The 16,503-nt window shown below is 36.0% G+C and overlaps 1 protein-coding gene across 1 annotated transcript in view; it reads right to left on the reverse strand.

Annotated features, from left to right (window-relative positions):
• Window positions 1-16,503, reverse strand: part of LOC120245495 (glutamate receptor ionotropic, delta-2-like) — a gene marked incomplete at its 3' end in the record, with an annotated part of 915,851 nt that overhangs the window by 120,544 nt on the left and 778,804 nt on the right. The window lies entirely within an intron of this gene.

Here is a 16,503-nt window from a genome sequence, read left to right on the forward strand (position 1 = left end):
TAGGCTCCAGGCTCTGAGCTGGCAATCAGCACAGAGCCCGAAGCGGGCCTCGAACTCACGAACCGCGAGATCATGACCTAAGCGAAAGTCGGACGCTTAACCGACTAAGCCACCCAGGCACCCCTTATCTATATTTTGATATGGTAAATTCTCTCCTAAAATTTAACCTTCTACTCTAATTTACACTTTCCTTAGGCCTTATATTTATTTTTTTTCTTAAGTTTATTTATTTATTTTGAGAAAGAGAAAGAGAGAACATGAGCAGGGGAGGAGAGAGAGAGAAAGAGAGAGAAAGAATCCCAAACAGGTTCTACACTTTGCCCTGAGCCCAACACTGGGCTGGATCTCATGACCATGAGATTATGACCTGAGCCAAAATCAAGAATGGGATACTTAACTGACTGAGCCAGTTATTTATTAAACTATATTTTCCTATTTTGCATAGAGTTGGAAGGGGAAAAGGCTGCAATTAGGTAAGAAGGAACATGTTTGGTATATCCTGGTATATATAACATAGTTCTTATTAAATCAGTTATAGGATGTCTAAAACTCTCAAAATCAAGTAGTTAGAATTATGAATCTTTGGGGAAATTTTCATCTCTAAAATTTACAGTTTATTTGGAGCTGCCTATTACAACATATTAGGTTGCATATATTGGAGGATTTAAAGTTGAATAAATGAAGACTCTGACCCCGTGAAGCTTAGAGTCTAACAAAGGATAACAATAATAATGAGAATAGTATTCGATTTAAAAGATCCAAAATTCACAAAGATATGTGTCCATTAAACAATGCTAGAAAAACAACCTGAATTAGTCTGCAGGGTAATTTTAAGTGCCATTTTTGTTTGTTTGTTTATCTATTTTTGTTTCCCCTGTTATTATTGGAATTCTCTTTTAGAGTAAATACAAAGTGATTATTGTATTCAGAGTTTGTTGGCATTTGAAGGAGCAGCTTTGTTTTGTGCCACAGCCCAGCATGGTTTAGATCCAGCCATCTCAGCTATTCATTTTATGTGTGAGAGGCTGGCTGGCAAGGTGGGATCACAGTGGTCTGTTTGCTTAAGCTGGTTAGTCATGAGGGAATATACCTGGACTTCTGAGGAATGAGAGCTACATGCCCTGGTTAGATCCACTCATTCTCTGGGTGGATATGGTCCAAACTTCAACTTCACTGGACATTGTATGAAATGGAACAACCCAAATTTGGTATTTCTAATCTTTGGGTCTAATTGGAGGCATTACCACACATCCTGCTATGGTCTATGAGTGCCTAACAGCATAGAGAAAGGAACTGCAATACAAAAATAGATAAAATAAATACCAGATCACCAGAAATTTTCTGTCAAGCTAAAGAAACAGAATACACTACTACTACTTTTTTTATTATATCTGAGAGAGAGAGAGAACATGAGTGGGGGAGGATCAGAGAGAGAGGAAGACACAGAATCTGAAGCAGGCTCCAGGCACAGAGCCAGACATGGGGCTCGAACCCATGAACCATAAGACCATGACCTGAGCTGAAGTCAGTTGCCCAACCAACTGAGCCACCCCGGCACCCCTATACTACTACTTTTGACTGAAATGAGGACTCAGTGCCTGGGGAATAAGGTTTAGTGTTGGGACACCAGGACTACTATTGGGCTGGAGGAGACATCTTGCTCTGATCAGGAGGCTCCGGAGAATGAAATTGGTAACAGCCTCCCGTGCTTGTGATTAGTGAATTTCCCTGGTAGTGGCACATGTGTCCATCTTACAGTTGAAACAACTAGGTCATCCAACATAGCAATACTGATATAAGAACCCTGGTGGAAAGGTAAAAGAAAATGGCAAGTTTTGAAAGACACTAGAGATCCTGCAATATCAGTTTAGAAAGAAACATTCATTGTTCTAACACTTTAGTTAATAGAGATTGCCAGAAAATAACTCTTTTATTATTATTATTATTATTATTATTATTATTTCCAACAACTAATGTGTCTCAGACTAGTGGGCCAAGAAATATCTGTTATAGTTTGAAATGCAATTAGGCAGCTGTGTTAGTTGTATTATTGTTACTTATGCTGAAAAGTTATATATACTGTTAGGCAACACTTGTTATCAAATTTCTATACTCTCCTAATGGTAGTTATTCCGAGATTCAGACAAAGGTTTCTTTGATATAAATTGAAGTTGTAGAGCAATACTGGTCAACAGAACTTTCTATGAGGATGGAAACATTCTATTCATGCTCTTTCCAGTGTTATCTGGGTGCTTAATAGAAATACAAAATCTAAGGCTCATACTTACAGAGTCAGAAATTGCATTTTAACAAATTCCCCACATTAGTAACACACTGAAGCTTCAGAAGCAGTAGGGTGAACATTACAATAAGTCACTTGAGGCAGTTTTTAAACACATGGGCAGCCTGATTCTTCTGTAGTTGTTGGTTGGCTAGTCCCCCTCCTTGGGTAAACCATTCTTTTTTACTTCATTTTTTCTGCCTCTGCATCGCGTCTACTAAACGCTTACAGGAGACAAATTAGTATCCATTGATTCTACTATACACATATTCTGTCCAGATGCAATTGAGCCCTTCCTCGTTACCTTCAAATTCTCCATATTTTAATCCTTTCTTATTTATTCAGCTTCTTTCCCATTCAAATATGACCTATTAATAACATTGATCCTACTTTTATCAGTAATTCTATATTGATTTTTTCCTATATCTTGTATCTTCAATTTCTCCCTTCCTTCCTGATCTCCCTTACTTCCATGAAATAGTCTTGGAAAAAAATCTTCCTTGAACTAGGTTTCTTCCTAAGGTACAGTACCATTTGACCATCCCGTTTACTGCTTAACTTGAAAAAGCTGCTGATTCTTAACTCTGCTTATTTTCTAACAACCACTTCATTATTTATTTCCTTACAACCTTTCCCCCACACACTATTTTAATAAGAATAATTTTTCATTTCTTTTAAAGATTTTTAAATGTTTATTCATTTTTGAGAGAGAGGGAGAGAGAGAGAGAGAGAGGGCAGTGGAGGGGCAGAGAGAGACACACACACACAGAATACAATGAGAGAGAGAGAGAGAGAGAGAGAGAGAGAGAGAGAGAGAGAGAGACAGAATCCAATGTAGACTCCAGGCTCTGAACTGTCAGTACAAAGCCAATGCAGGGCTTGAACTCATGAACCACGGGATCATGACTTGAGCTGATGTCAGGGCTTAACCAACTGAGCCACCCAAGGTGCCCAAGGAATATTTTTTCAAAGGTCACCAATGATCTGGCTAACACTGCTTTTCCTTGGCACAGGTGGATTCTGTTCATTCATTTCCAGCAATCTGATGCATGTCTCAATCTAGATATTCCAAAATAACATCAAATTGTTTACTAAAACTACATTGATCATATTACCTCAAAATCTGTTTACCTTCTTTTGTTCCTGATTTCAAAACATTAACTTCCTTTGGGTACCTGGGTGGCTCAGTCACTTAAGTGTCTGACTTCGGCTCTGGTCATGATCTCACGGCTGGCCTCGTGAGTTCCAGCCTGCATCAGGCTCTGCATCAGGCTCTGTGCTGACAGCTCAGAGCTGGAGCCTGGTTCTGATTCTGCATTTCTGTCTCTCTCTGCCCCCCACCCACCCCCTCTGCTTTGCATTCTGTCTCTCTGTCTCTGTCTCTCTCAAAAATAAATAATATTAAAAACCCCAAAAACAACAACAACCAAAACCATTAACTTCTTAGAGACCCAGACTTGAAATATAGGATCAACCTCTGTTGCCCACATCTCAACTTCATTTCACATACCCAATCAGTCCCGAGTCTATTAACTCCAGCATCATTTTTATTTTCTTCTTTATCTGACTTACAACTCTGAACACGGTTAAATTTTTACTGAGTATGAACATTACTCTATACATTGTATTTATATTACCAAATATAGTCTTCAAAAACAAAACAAAACAAAAAACCCTCTGTGATCTAGAGCTACTCCGTTTTATAGATGAGGAAAATCAAGCTGAATGATTTTAAGTGGCTTGGCCAGGGCTACACAGCCAGTTGGCAAAAGCTGACTCCAAATTCCATGTTAATGCTGCCATTGTAGGTCTGACATTCAATGGTTTTCACCTACCCACTTGGTACCACCTTATCTCCTAACTTTGCATCCTATACTCTATACTTTAGATAACCTGTGTCCCCTGTTCCAACTTGCAAATTGTGAACTTCCATCTCAGCATTATTCATGCTTCATTTCATTTATGGAAAAATGCCCTTCTGCCATATTACTTTACATCTAAATCCTAAATATAAGTTTCAAATATTGACTTAAATGTTGTCTCATCAAGTAGTATACATATTTAAAGTGATTAGTATTTGAAATTAATGGACCTACATGTTCATATAATTTTAGTGTTGGTTGACACATATAAATTTAATCTGTTAATCCTCATGTGCTTAGAATCCTCGTATTCTGTTAAAAATAGGGTTTGCTGGAAAAATCAAATGGACCTTCTTAATATTCTAGGTTCTACCTAAACAGTTTATTTCATTCCTATTTATCTATATTACAGTGAGAAAAAGTATAAATAGAATTGTAACCTAGGGGTACCAGCTAACATTTCAAAAATGTTTCATGGGGTAGCTGTACTTTAAAAACTAGTCTTCTACAAATCTAAAATATTGATTTTGTCAGAAGCATTTAAGGAATTGATTAAGTTCTGGGAAACTGACTCATACTAACCTAGGCTGGCAAATAGATTTAGACTCCTGTGTTAACTAAGATCCATTTGCCATCACTGCCTAGAGGAGCAGGGCAGAGTGTAATAATCTCTGTTTCAGTCTGGAAATGGATTATAATGCTACTTGTAGCATGTGTTTGTCATTTATGTACTAAGCAGATTTACTAGAAACTGGTATATTAATTAAATTGTTAATTTATTAGTTTGGAGCAAATATCTCTCTAGTGCTTAAATACAGGGGCTCACCATTCTCCTAGCTTCAAAAGGTGATGTTGAAAATGGGAGAAGCAAGGAGGTACATAATTTTGAAAACCATTTCACTTAGACCAGGTTAAGAGCTGATAAATTGTGCCTGGCATAAGACAAACAAAACAAAACAAAACAAACACAAACAAAAAAAAAGCTTTTATATCTTGGCATGTCCTTGCTTTCCAGGTCTGATATATTTATTCTCTAGACTGTAATAGACAAGCATTGCTGAATTCTAATCTTCGAATTTATCATTAGGTCTATTCAATAATCCCTTTGTTTTTGTTTGTTTGTTTTTCCACAGAACTTTGTGGCAGGAACTTCATTCAAATTCTAGAGTTCCTTTGATAAGACTATAGCATGTGATGGTAAGAATTTCTTTCTTTCTTTTTTTTAAAGATTTATTTATTATTGAGACAGAGGAGAACACACGTGAGGAAGGGGCAGAAAGAGAGAAGGACTGAAGATTGGAATTATCTTCAGAAGACCAACACAGGGCTCAAACTCAGGCACCATGAGATCATCATCTGAGCTAAAGTTAGCTCAACCGACTGAGCCACCCAGGTGTCCCAAGAATTTCCTGAAGTAGTCAAGATTTCTTAGTTGTCCCACAACAAATAAATATTTGGTTTACTTTTAGATATGGGCAATCTCATACATTATTTGCAAACTTTATGTGATCAAGTTTTAGAGAGAACTTTGGTTTATTTTCTTTCTCTGTGAGTTGAAGGGAGTAACTTAACTGTTTTATTATAATTTTATAATAATAAAATAATATTTTATTTTCCTGTGGTTTCATTATTTTGTACATTTTATGTTTACAACATTTTCCTTATTAGTCTGTATGTCCCTTGGGAGCTAGAATCATATATCATTCATAATTTTATTCCCAGCATCACTTTACACATTGCCTTACACAGAATAACTTTAAACATATTGTCTGAATAAATGAATAATGGATTAAAGAAGAACTTTAATTGCCTTGTTTTAAAGATTGAAGCAATTTTGGTTTTATAGTTCAATTAAGAGTATAACCCTCACTAATGTTCAGGCGTTTTTTTATTTCATTTTGTTTCAATAAACAGAATAGAATGAAATGTTGAACCCATCTGAAAACCTAACAGAAAAAGAAAACTACCAGATATGATGTCGCAAAGGCAAAAATTGTTAAATGACTTTTAGATTGTTAGAGAAAGTTAGTAGTGAACTGTTCACCAATATCTGTATCCCAAATCAGCTCACAGGAGACAGGTGAGTTGGATCTGTCTTATTATGAGATTGAACTTAGTGGAACCTAATTCCCTGCTGAGTTCCCTTCTTCAGGGGAACCTTCTGAGAGTGAAACAGAGCTCCAACCAGAAAAGCAAAGCCCGATGCTCTTTCAGGCCCCATTAACAGAAGCAAGAACTGTCATATGAGTTTAGTCAAGTGGAAAGTAAAACAAACTCGAGATTTTCTCATTAAAAGGAAAAAACAAATCTTAAACTGTGAGGTGACTGGTAACAGAGCGGCCTTTCAAGTTCAATACAATACTGAGCTAAAGCAAAAACTCAGTTTGGAGAGCAGTTCAATAATAGTTGATAAATATGATACAAGAAAAATAAAGTCAGGAATGAAATGATGTCTATCGGAAGCTTTATTTGTTTTACTCAAGTTAAGTTAAAACTTCTTTTTTCCCCCTTTAAAATCCCATGCCATTGTAAAAAACATATCTATATGAATCAGTTGAATTTTTGAGTGATTGGCCATTAGCTGCTACTTGATGACCCATGACTTTTGGGCCCTTGGAAAAAGGTACAAATTTCATTATAAAATCCAGCATGATTAACTTTTGGGATCATGGGAGCATAGAAAGATTCTTATTCCAATGAAATCACCAATATAGTCTCTTAGTCTCTCCTAAAATCATGGGCTTCATCTTAAAGAGAAAAAAAAAATATGGAAATATACAAGATGCTGTACAGGAATAATTACACTATGACTCTCAAGTATCCAATTTTATTCACTGGTGATAGGAACTTCTAACATTCTTTTCAACTGAAGGGGTTTGGGATAGGTTCCTTTAAAATATGCTACTTTGGTATGAATATTATTTTGATGTAAAATCAATCTAAATCCAGCAGAGTCAGGGAAAGCTCTTTACTCCCACCCCCCAACCACTGCCTAAAGGATTTAGATAGAGGACCCACTCCAGGAGTGAGCTATCACCACAGATAACTACATTATAAAATGTATATAGGCAGGGAAGAGCCCAACAAAGGCTTATTGCATAGAAGTCCTCTGTGTCCTATTGTTTCTGAATAGTCCAGTAAACATTTGCTTACCAAAAATTTACTCTTCCTATGAATTGCACTTCTTTCTCTTGAAGTCTCAGATCCCTACCCCCTTCTCCTTAGTTCAGGATGACATATTACTTCACTTTGCCTGACTGTCTTTGGAATTTCATGTTTGTGTGGATTCCTTGTATGTTAAAAATTAAATTTGGTTTCTTCTATTAATCTGTCTCTTGTCAATTTGATTCTTAGTCCAGCTAGAAGGACCTTGAAGTGCACAGGAAGTTCTTCCTCCCCAACATAAAAAAAAGAAAATGACTTGAATGGGAACTCCATAAACAAACAGATTTAAAAAGCCAATAAATATAAAAAAAAAAAATCCATCAGGATAATATAAATTAAAACCAAAATCTAAATCTAATGCATTTCCATGAGGATAAATAAAATGAAGAAGGCAGAGAAAAAGTGTGGGTAAGAAAGTGGAAAATTGAAATACTCCTACTTGCTACTAATAGAGATCCAAACTGCTATAAACAATTTGGAAAACTGTCTATATCAGCTGGCTTTAATAAATTGCATACCTTATGTATGTCTCTTGAGCTAGAAATTCTATTCCTAAGTGAACACACAACAAAAATACATGCATAAAAACCACTATTTGTAATAAGCAAAACTAGAAAAAAATCATCAACATAAGTTATATTAACTGTGGCATATTTATACAATGAAATACTTTGAAGCAATCAGAATGAATGGATTTTGCCTACATATTTCAACATATGTCATAAATACAATGTTGAACAACAGAATACAGACAAAACAATCTATAAAGCATGATGATATTCATACATAGTTTAAAATCAATCATGACTAGTTTACTATGTTCAAAGTAAGGATAATGGTGACCTTCAACAGGGTTATAACTGAGTGGTGTATAGAAAGGGAACCTGTTTCTGTTTCTTGACCTGGAGACTGGTTGCATGGAAATTTGTTGAGTTACACACTTATGTGCACTACTCTTGTATATGTTAAATTTCAATATAAAGTTTACTTTAAAAATGCACAACAGCCTTCTATGAACACAGTAGTATTAGAGAGACTTTCATGCAATGGATACATTTTGGTGAAAATTGATTTAAGTTCCTTTTTCAAATATTATTACTAGTGTCATCTTAAAAAAAAAAACTGCATTGCATAATGTCTTCAAATAATTTCCTTTTTGTTGAAACACTGAGTTATTTAAACAACTATTAAAAAACTATCACAGTAATTTGAATATTCAGAATACCCTTTTAATGACTGAGAACTTTGCAATATCCATTGAGAAAGATATCTTCATTGTTTCCTAAACCCTACTAAAGGCTTATTTCTGGCAAGCTGCTTATATATTTGAAGTAAGTAACTTTGCTTCTACATTGTTTGACAAGATCAGAGGTCTCTGGGATATAGTACAGTGAAATGAAAACTATTTCATAAAGTAAGTTTAAGGAATAAGAGATAAAACACTTCTCTCATTGCAAAACAAAAGGATTTCATGTAACAGCAGGGTTCTTTTTTTGAAATCTTGAAAAACTGTACAGAGGAAATGATGTTCATTACCATATAAGTAATAAAACTTACTGTTTTCAAAGAATTGACTTTCTTATAAAACCTGAAAACTAACAGCCATGACCAAAATTTTCTAATTTATATAGGGTTGTTGTATACTTTCTAGAAAGGCTACAAGTTGTGTAGTTTCCAACGCAAATCTATCCTATATTTAAAAAAATTGTTTTTCAAAATATCATCCTAATCCATATTTAAATCAAACCATGTAAGCACTCTTGTTTCCCCCTATTAATTTCAAGGACACTAGCAGGTACATTGTGGTAACAATTTTCTGCCAGTGTCACAGCAGGTTGATTTACTCAGCTGCACATAACAGCAGTGTTTTTCTTAAAGCTTTGAAACTCTTGAATGAGAGGTGGAGCACTAACTGTAGACATGTAATATATTAAATTTCTAAGACTTCAAAGGGAGCATAATTAACTCAGTGCCACATAATTGCTCCAGAGACAGAAAAAAGATACAAACAGAATTGATATGCCCATTTTTCCCTTTAGCAATTAAAAGACAATGCTAAGTGAGCAATTTCTTTTTTAAAACCCATTCTTTTGACTTTTCACTTAAAATTTTCTTTGACTATTTCAACAACTTTCTATGCCCACTTAGAATGTATAGGAAGTGATAAAGGTAAGAGTTCTGCTATCCCCCCTCCTTGGCTAGAATTTCTCCTCTCCCTCTCTGCCGTGTTTACTGAACCAGTCTCTGCCCTCATCATAACCTTTACTTCCTCTAGCTCTCCTTTTATCCCAGTCCATCAGTGTCTTTCTAGCTTCATTTGCCTTTCTATCCATCATACAATCCTTGGTAAGTTATTTCTACAAATACTTCTCTTAGAATCTGACAATCTATACCCTTTGACCTGAAGACATCTTTGCTGTTTTCAAACTGTGAATGTCCCTTACCATCCACAATCAGCACTAGCTGTGAAGGTGTTAAACACTGCTGGAGGAAGTTAGAGATGAATATTGATTGGTTCTAGAGAAGCCTTTAGTTTATTTCAACTGTAAATTTGGAATTTGGACAAAATGTTGCATGCTGTACTTACCAAATCTAAAATATCATGATTCAAGATATTATATCCTAAAAATTTTAACAATGGTTCGTAAAGTACCTTATGTTTAGTTTTAGCCTCCAAAATATCAAAGAACATTCTGGAATTTGCAACTCAAAAAGGTTAAAGGGATCACACCCTAACCCCCAATAAAATATAAGAGGTTGAATAGGTATATAAACCAATAACCATCAGGAAAAAGGGAAAAGGCCATCAGAAAATTGTTTTTTTTTAATGTTTGTTTATTATTTATTGTTTCTTGTTTTTATTTGTTTATTTATTTTTGAACTAGAGAAAGCATGAGCAGAGAAGGGACAGAGAGGGAGACAGAGGATCTGAAGCAGGCTCTTTGCTAACAGGAGAGAACCCAATGTGAGGCTCAGACTCATCAACTGGTAGGTCATGACCTGAGCCGAAGTCAGATGCTTAACTGACTGAGCCACCCAGATGCCCCAGAAAAGTGTTTTTAAATAAGTTACTGAAAAAAGAAAAGCAGACAAAGTAGTGATATCTGACGAAATGTGATTGAGCAGGCCAAAGATGAGTTATTGCAGTAAGGCACAGCAGCGGAGAGCCCTCCCTGCTGCTGAGCCCTAGAAATTTTGATAGTTGACAAATGTCAAGCCAAATGGAGGGCAGGAGTGAGATGATAGCTGAAGGTATAAGAACAGAGTTAATGCTTGTCATTACCAGCAGTTATGCGCTATAAATTTCCTGAGAACACGGAATTAATAAATGCTGAATCACGGCTCCTAGGGGAAATACAAGATTTGGTTCCTACAAGCCTCTGGTTTTAATTATGTTTCTATCTAAAGATATTTTATTGACTATGTATTGTATATATGATTATTGTATGTGGTATATATATCCTACTCCATTTGGGCTTCTATTACAAAACATCACAGGTCGGGTAGCTTATGAAAAGCCAAAATTTATGTCTCACAGTTCTGCCAACTGGTAATTCAGGCAGGTGTCAGCATGGGGGCACCATGCAGAAGAGGGTCCTCTTTTGATTGCAGACTTCTCATATTTTTACATGGTAGAAGGGGCTAGAGAGTTCTGCAGGGTTCTTTTTTTTTTTTTTTTTTTTTTTTTTATTTCTGAGAGATAGAGAGAGAGACAACATGAGCAGGGGAGGGTCAGAGAGAGAGACACAGAATCTGAAACAGGCTCCAGGCTCTGAGCTAGCTGTCAGCACAGAGCCCGACGCAGGGCTCCAACCCACGAACCGTGAGATCATGACCTAAGCCAAAGTCAGACGCCTAACCGACTGAGCCACCCAGGTGCCCCTCTGCAGGGTTCTATTTAGCATTTAGAACAACACTGGTCCTATTTATGAGGACGTAATCCTCAGGAATTAAGCTGTTCACAAAGACCCGACCTCCTGAAACCATCATGATGGGCACAGGATTGCAACAGATGAGATTGGGCAGGGCAACACAAACTTCCAAACAATAGCATGCTGATCCATTAACATTGAACTCATGACCAAGGTACTCATGCCTGAATGAAACCTACTGTGTATTTTTTAATAAGACACATTTCAGTAAAAGCAGAACTTCAAGCACTATACTTGGAGGCCATTTTATTTATTTATTTATTTATTTATTTATTTATTTATTTTTACAAATAGTTTATTGTCAAATTAGTTTCCACACAACACTCAGTGCTCATCTCCACAAGTGTCCTCCTCCATGCCCATCCCTCCTCTCTCCCACATCCATCAGTCCTCAGTTTTTGTCAGCATTCAAGAGTCTCTCATGGTTTGCCTCTCTCCCTTTCCCCCACCATTTCCCCCCTTCTTCTCTCCCTTGTTCCTCCGTCAAGTTCCTCCTAATCCTCCTATACGTGCAAACATATATTTGTCCTTCTCTGCCTGACTTTTTTTGCTCAGCATAACACCCTCAAGGTCCATCCATGTTGCTACACATAGCCAGATTTCATTCTTTCTCATTGCCATGTAGTATTCCATGGTATAGATAAACCACATCTTCTGGATCCATTCGTCCGTTGATGGACACTTAGGCTCTTTCCATGTTTTAGCTATTGTTGAGAGTGCTGCTATGAACATTGGGGTACATGTGTGGAGGCCATTTTAAACAGTGAAATCAGCAACAAATGGCATGGAAAATGCAAAAAAAAAAAAAAAAAAGAAGAGAAGAAAAAGACACTAAATAAACTGCAAAAAGGACATTCATTTACAGTATGAGAGCTGGGCAGGAAAGCAGAGCACAGCTTTGTTCAACCTTAGCTGGGAGTCTGGGCTGCCAGGCAACAAATTTTTCACAGCTCTGCACATTTCTGTGATTGACTTGTGAAAACATCCCTAGTATTGATTTTCAAATTACACATAAATTTTATTGAGTAGGAAAATTTGGAAATTTGCAAAAGTATTAGTGAATAAAGAGGGCTGACTCAAGTTAAATGCATGCTGATTTTCACAATGGCCTTCTCACATAGTCTCATGAAAAATGACATTTATATGTATATATACACACACAGACACAGACACACATAATTCTTTTCTAAAAAATACAAGTATGGGGTACCTTGGTGGTTCAGTTGGTTAAGAATCCAACTCTAGATTCCAGCTCAAGTCATGATCTCAAGGTTTGTGAGTTCAAGCCCCACATAGGGGTCCACTCTGGTAGTGTGGAACCTGCTTGGGATTCTTTTCTCTCTCTCCTTCTCTCTCAAAGTAAATAAACTTTAAAAACAACCAAGTAGACCATCATGGCTAAATTGGGGAAATTAATGCTGGCATTATTATCCTAAAAAAAGACCACACATAAACATACATATAAAATCTAATATCATTTCCAGCAAAATGGCAGTGTTCCATTTTTTCAGTCTAAATGGAAGCTTGCAGTGGATAAGCCAAAAGGTCTCTTCGTATGTACAACTTTCAATCAATTTATTGATTAATTCCTAAATATTAATGTCAAATAATGATCATAAAACATTTTAAAACAACTGCAGTATGAGGTAAGGAAAAAAATACCTTAGAAAAGACAGAGATAATATGAGAAAATAAGAAAACATTTCCTTATAAATTCTAAAGAGTCACCTTTGAGATGTCAAAGATACTTTGCATGTTAAAAGGAAAAAAAAAAAAAAAAGCCTTAGCAAGCACAGAGTGAAAGGGGTGGTAAAAGAAACCCACTTAGACAAGTAATTGTGAAATTTGAAAACATTAAAAATAAAGTTCTCAAAAGTTTCAAAGCACAAATAACAAGCAACCTTCAAACAAATGAGGATCTAATATACATTGGATTTCTTTTCAGTTGACTGAAGGGCAGAGTACAATATTAATGCTATTGAAGATCGGAGGTAAATTATTTTTGAACTAGAGGTTTATAATTAGCACCTTATTCATGAATATGAAGTTAGAACAAATATATTTTCATAAATAGAATGATAAATTCTAACTTCCACATACCCTTCTTTCAGTAGTTATTTGAGGATATTCTCTAGTAATATAGGAAACTAAGACACTAGAAGGCATGAAATCCAAGAATTTGTAGATCTGACCCAGATAAGTGGGTGCTGGAGGAAGTCCCAGAAACTGCATAGGAAAGAAAGGGCTCTGGGAGGGAAGACCTTACACAGAAAATGAGGATTTTGGAGATGTGTCTCAGACAGGAGTTTAGATTTTACATAGCCAAAAAATATATAATTAGGGAGAAAAATCTAAGAAAGTAGTAACTCAAATGAAACACCTGAGAAAAAACCCTCAACAAATCATATCCTAATACTTCATTGTGCAGTGAAAATTATTCATAGTATTACAAGTATAAGCACATATATAGATTTCCATCCTATAGAATTAACTTTTAGCCAAGCCATGAAAGATTTATTTATGGTCATAGAGGAGAATATATAGGCTCCTAACACGATATAAAAGTAAAGTAACAGGCAGGCAGAAGACTGCAAGAGCCATGAAGTGACCATCAGGGGAACCATGCTTTCTCCAAAGCAGAAAAGCCGGAGTAAGGTGAGAAGAGGTTGTGAATATTGGTGAAGTCAATGAAGTAAGTCTTCACTTATAATATCAAAAATGAAACAGATAGATGATAAAATAATAAGTCAGCTCAAATACTCACTAGAGTAAGTAAAAATGGGGAAAAAAACCTCACAGTGACTCCATCTATTAATGAAATATTATATAACCATTAAAAATTATAAAGAACACTTCATAGATCTCAATGGAATGAGCTCTTAGATGTTACTAAGTAACAACAATTCAGGCACATATGTAATATGTCACTATCTGTGTAATAAAAAATGAAAAGGTATATGTATGATGTATAAACTACATGTATATGTATATACTTGGAACATAAGACATGTATTTTTTTTTTCCTTTGAGAAGATAACTGGTGTTTGAGAAATAGTGGTAGAAGGTTATCCTTCTAAAACTTTTAAATCTTGAGTCATGTGAATGTGTAGAGTATTCCAAAAACAAATAAAAATGAAATTTTAAAAATTAAAATAATTCATTCTGAAAATAATTACTGGAGATAGAAAAAGGTAGACCAAGGGATTCTTGCTTTTTTTATTACAAAATCTCCACTTATATTTGATTTTTAAAACTCTGTCCGTTAATCACACAGACACGCAGACACATGCACACACACTGAATTGCTAATTGCCTATCATTGTCTGCCTAATAAATTCTTAATAATTTTGCACAATTCTGGTAAAGCAAATTATCTGTGAAATTTTTCCTGCCGAATGCTAGCTCCCTGCAGAGTTTCTCACTTCTACCAAAGGGACCATTTACTCCTCACTATTATAACATTTGTCTTTCATATTTTATTATTTAGTTATAAGCCTGCCTCCTCCACTAGATCAAGTGGTCCTCTAAATCAAGAACTATTTTTGTATCTCCAGACCTTTGATGTGGCATGCCTTCTGAATTCCATGCTGCTTGCCTTTTGAATTAATTGTTTCTAGTACTAAAGAGCCCGTCTATTTCCTAAGTGGGGAAAGGCTCCTGGAACCCGTGGGAGAGCAGAAGCAAGCTGATTGGTTTTTGAAAAGAGTCAAGTGAAAATAGAACCCACTCTAGAGGTCAAAGCTAGTATAGCTAGCTTAGGATGGGAAAGGTGGGTGGGTTAACATTCTGCCTGCCATTGAGGGTAGAGAATAAACATGGTACAGTTTGGAGACGTAAAACCAGTGATTGTGAAAGACAGGTGAGTGGGGGGAGGGAGGAATGGTGTCTGGGCAAAGAAAGGATGAGAAGTCTGAGGAAAATCACAAAAATATATATTCTATATGTTTGGGAACAAAGATGGAAACATTAGATTATTACAAGTATCAAAGTTCAGAGTCAAGGATGGGGGCTGTGGTCAGAATACAAGCAAAGATCATTATTTGGCAAAAGCTCTGATCTTCTTGTCTCTCTTCTTAGCCTGTTACCTCTAACTGCTGAGTAAATATATATGAACTGTAACCTGACACTTGCGGACCTTTGCCATCTGATTGCAATCCATGTTTTACATAGTGTGTCACTTCTCTTTTTCATGTATCCTACTTTGAATCTATACAAAACTACTTGCTCTATTCTGAGTATACAATCAAGGACTGTGTCTTTGCACATCTTCATATTCTTTTCAGCTCACCAAGTAATTTTTGAGCATCTGCTGTGATCAGGAATGTGCTACATGCTAGAAAAAATGATCTAGAACTTAGCATGTCTTAAGTACCTACTAGGCGCCACCCTTTAACCTCCCTTAAGGCATAATACAGGATGTTTCATTATGTTACAAATTGTTTAGGTTGAAACCAGGATAGTATTCTCATTTTATTGATGACAAAATGGAGGTTCAGAAATGTTGAGCAATTTGCCAACCCCACATGACTAGAAGAAACTGGCTGAGATGGACTTGTATTTGTCTGTTGAATAACACACTTCTTTTGTGAATTCCAACTCATGTTAATAAGTCCAATTCAAATGTGCCTTCTCAACAAGCCTTCTCTGATCTCCACAACCCGCAACCAAAGATGACCATATATGCTTCAGCCTCATTTATTATGATTTTAAGATTCCAATTTAAGGGGCACCTGGGTGGCTTAGTTGGTTGGGCGTCCGACTTTCGCTTAGGTCATGATCTCGCGGTTCGTGGGTTCGAGCCCCGCGTCGGGCTCTGTGCTGACTGCCAGCTCAGAGCCTGGAGCCTGTTTCAGCCTGTGACTCCCTCTCTCTCTGACCCTCCCCTGCTCACGCTGTCTCTCTCTCTCTCTCCTAAAAATAAATAAAACATTTAAAAAAAAAATTAAAAAAAAAAAAAGATTCCAATTTAAGTTATATATCTTTGTGACTTTGTCTTAATTTTTCTAGCAGATTTTGTGAATCTTGACAGAAAAAAACAACTCCTGTAAAATTAGAAATATTCTTTCTATTGCAGACAAATCTCATTGTTCAATGAGACTCTGAGTAATTTGATAGATTAGAAAAGGTCAGTGTTCTACATTTGTCCTTAACTGCATAACAAAGTTCTCTATTAAAATGTTAAAAATGGCATTATTGATAGTTTTTCAAAAGTTTTATTCTTCTTAGTGATTTATATTCTGCTTCAGTTCCTTGACACCAATTA

Source organism: Hyaena hyaena, unplaced genomic scaffold (genome assembly GCF_003009895.1).
Source record: "Hyaena hyaena isolate Hyena2069 unplaced genomic scaffold, ASM300989v1 scaffold_419, whole genome shotgun sequence".
In the NCBI taxonomy this organism is placed as follows: Eukaryota; Metazoa; Chordata; class Mammalia; order Carnivora; family Hyaenidae; genus Hyaena; species Hyaena hyaena.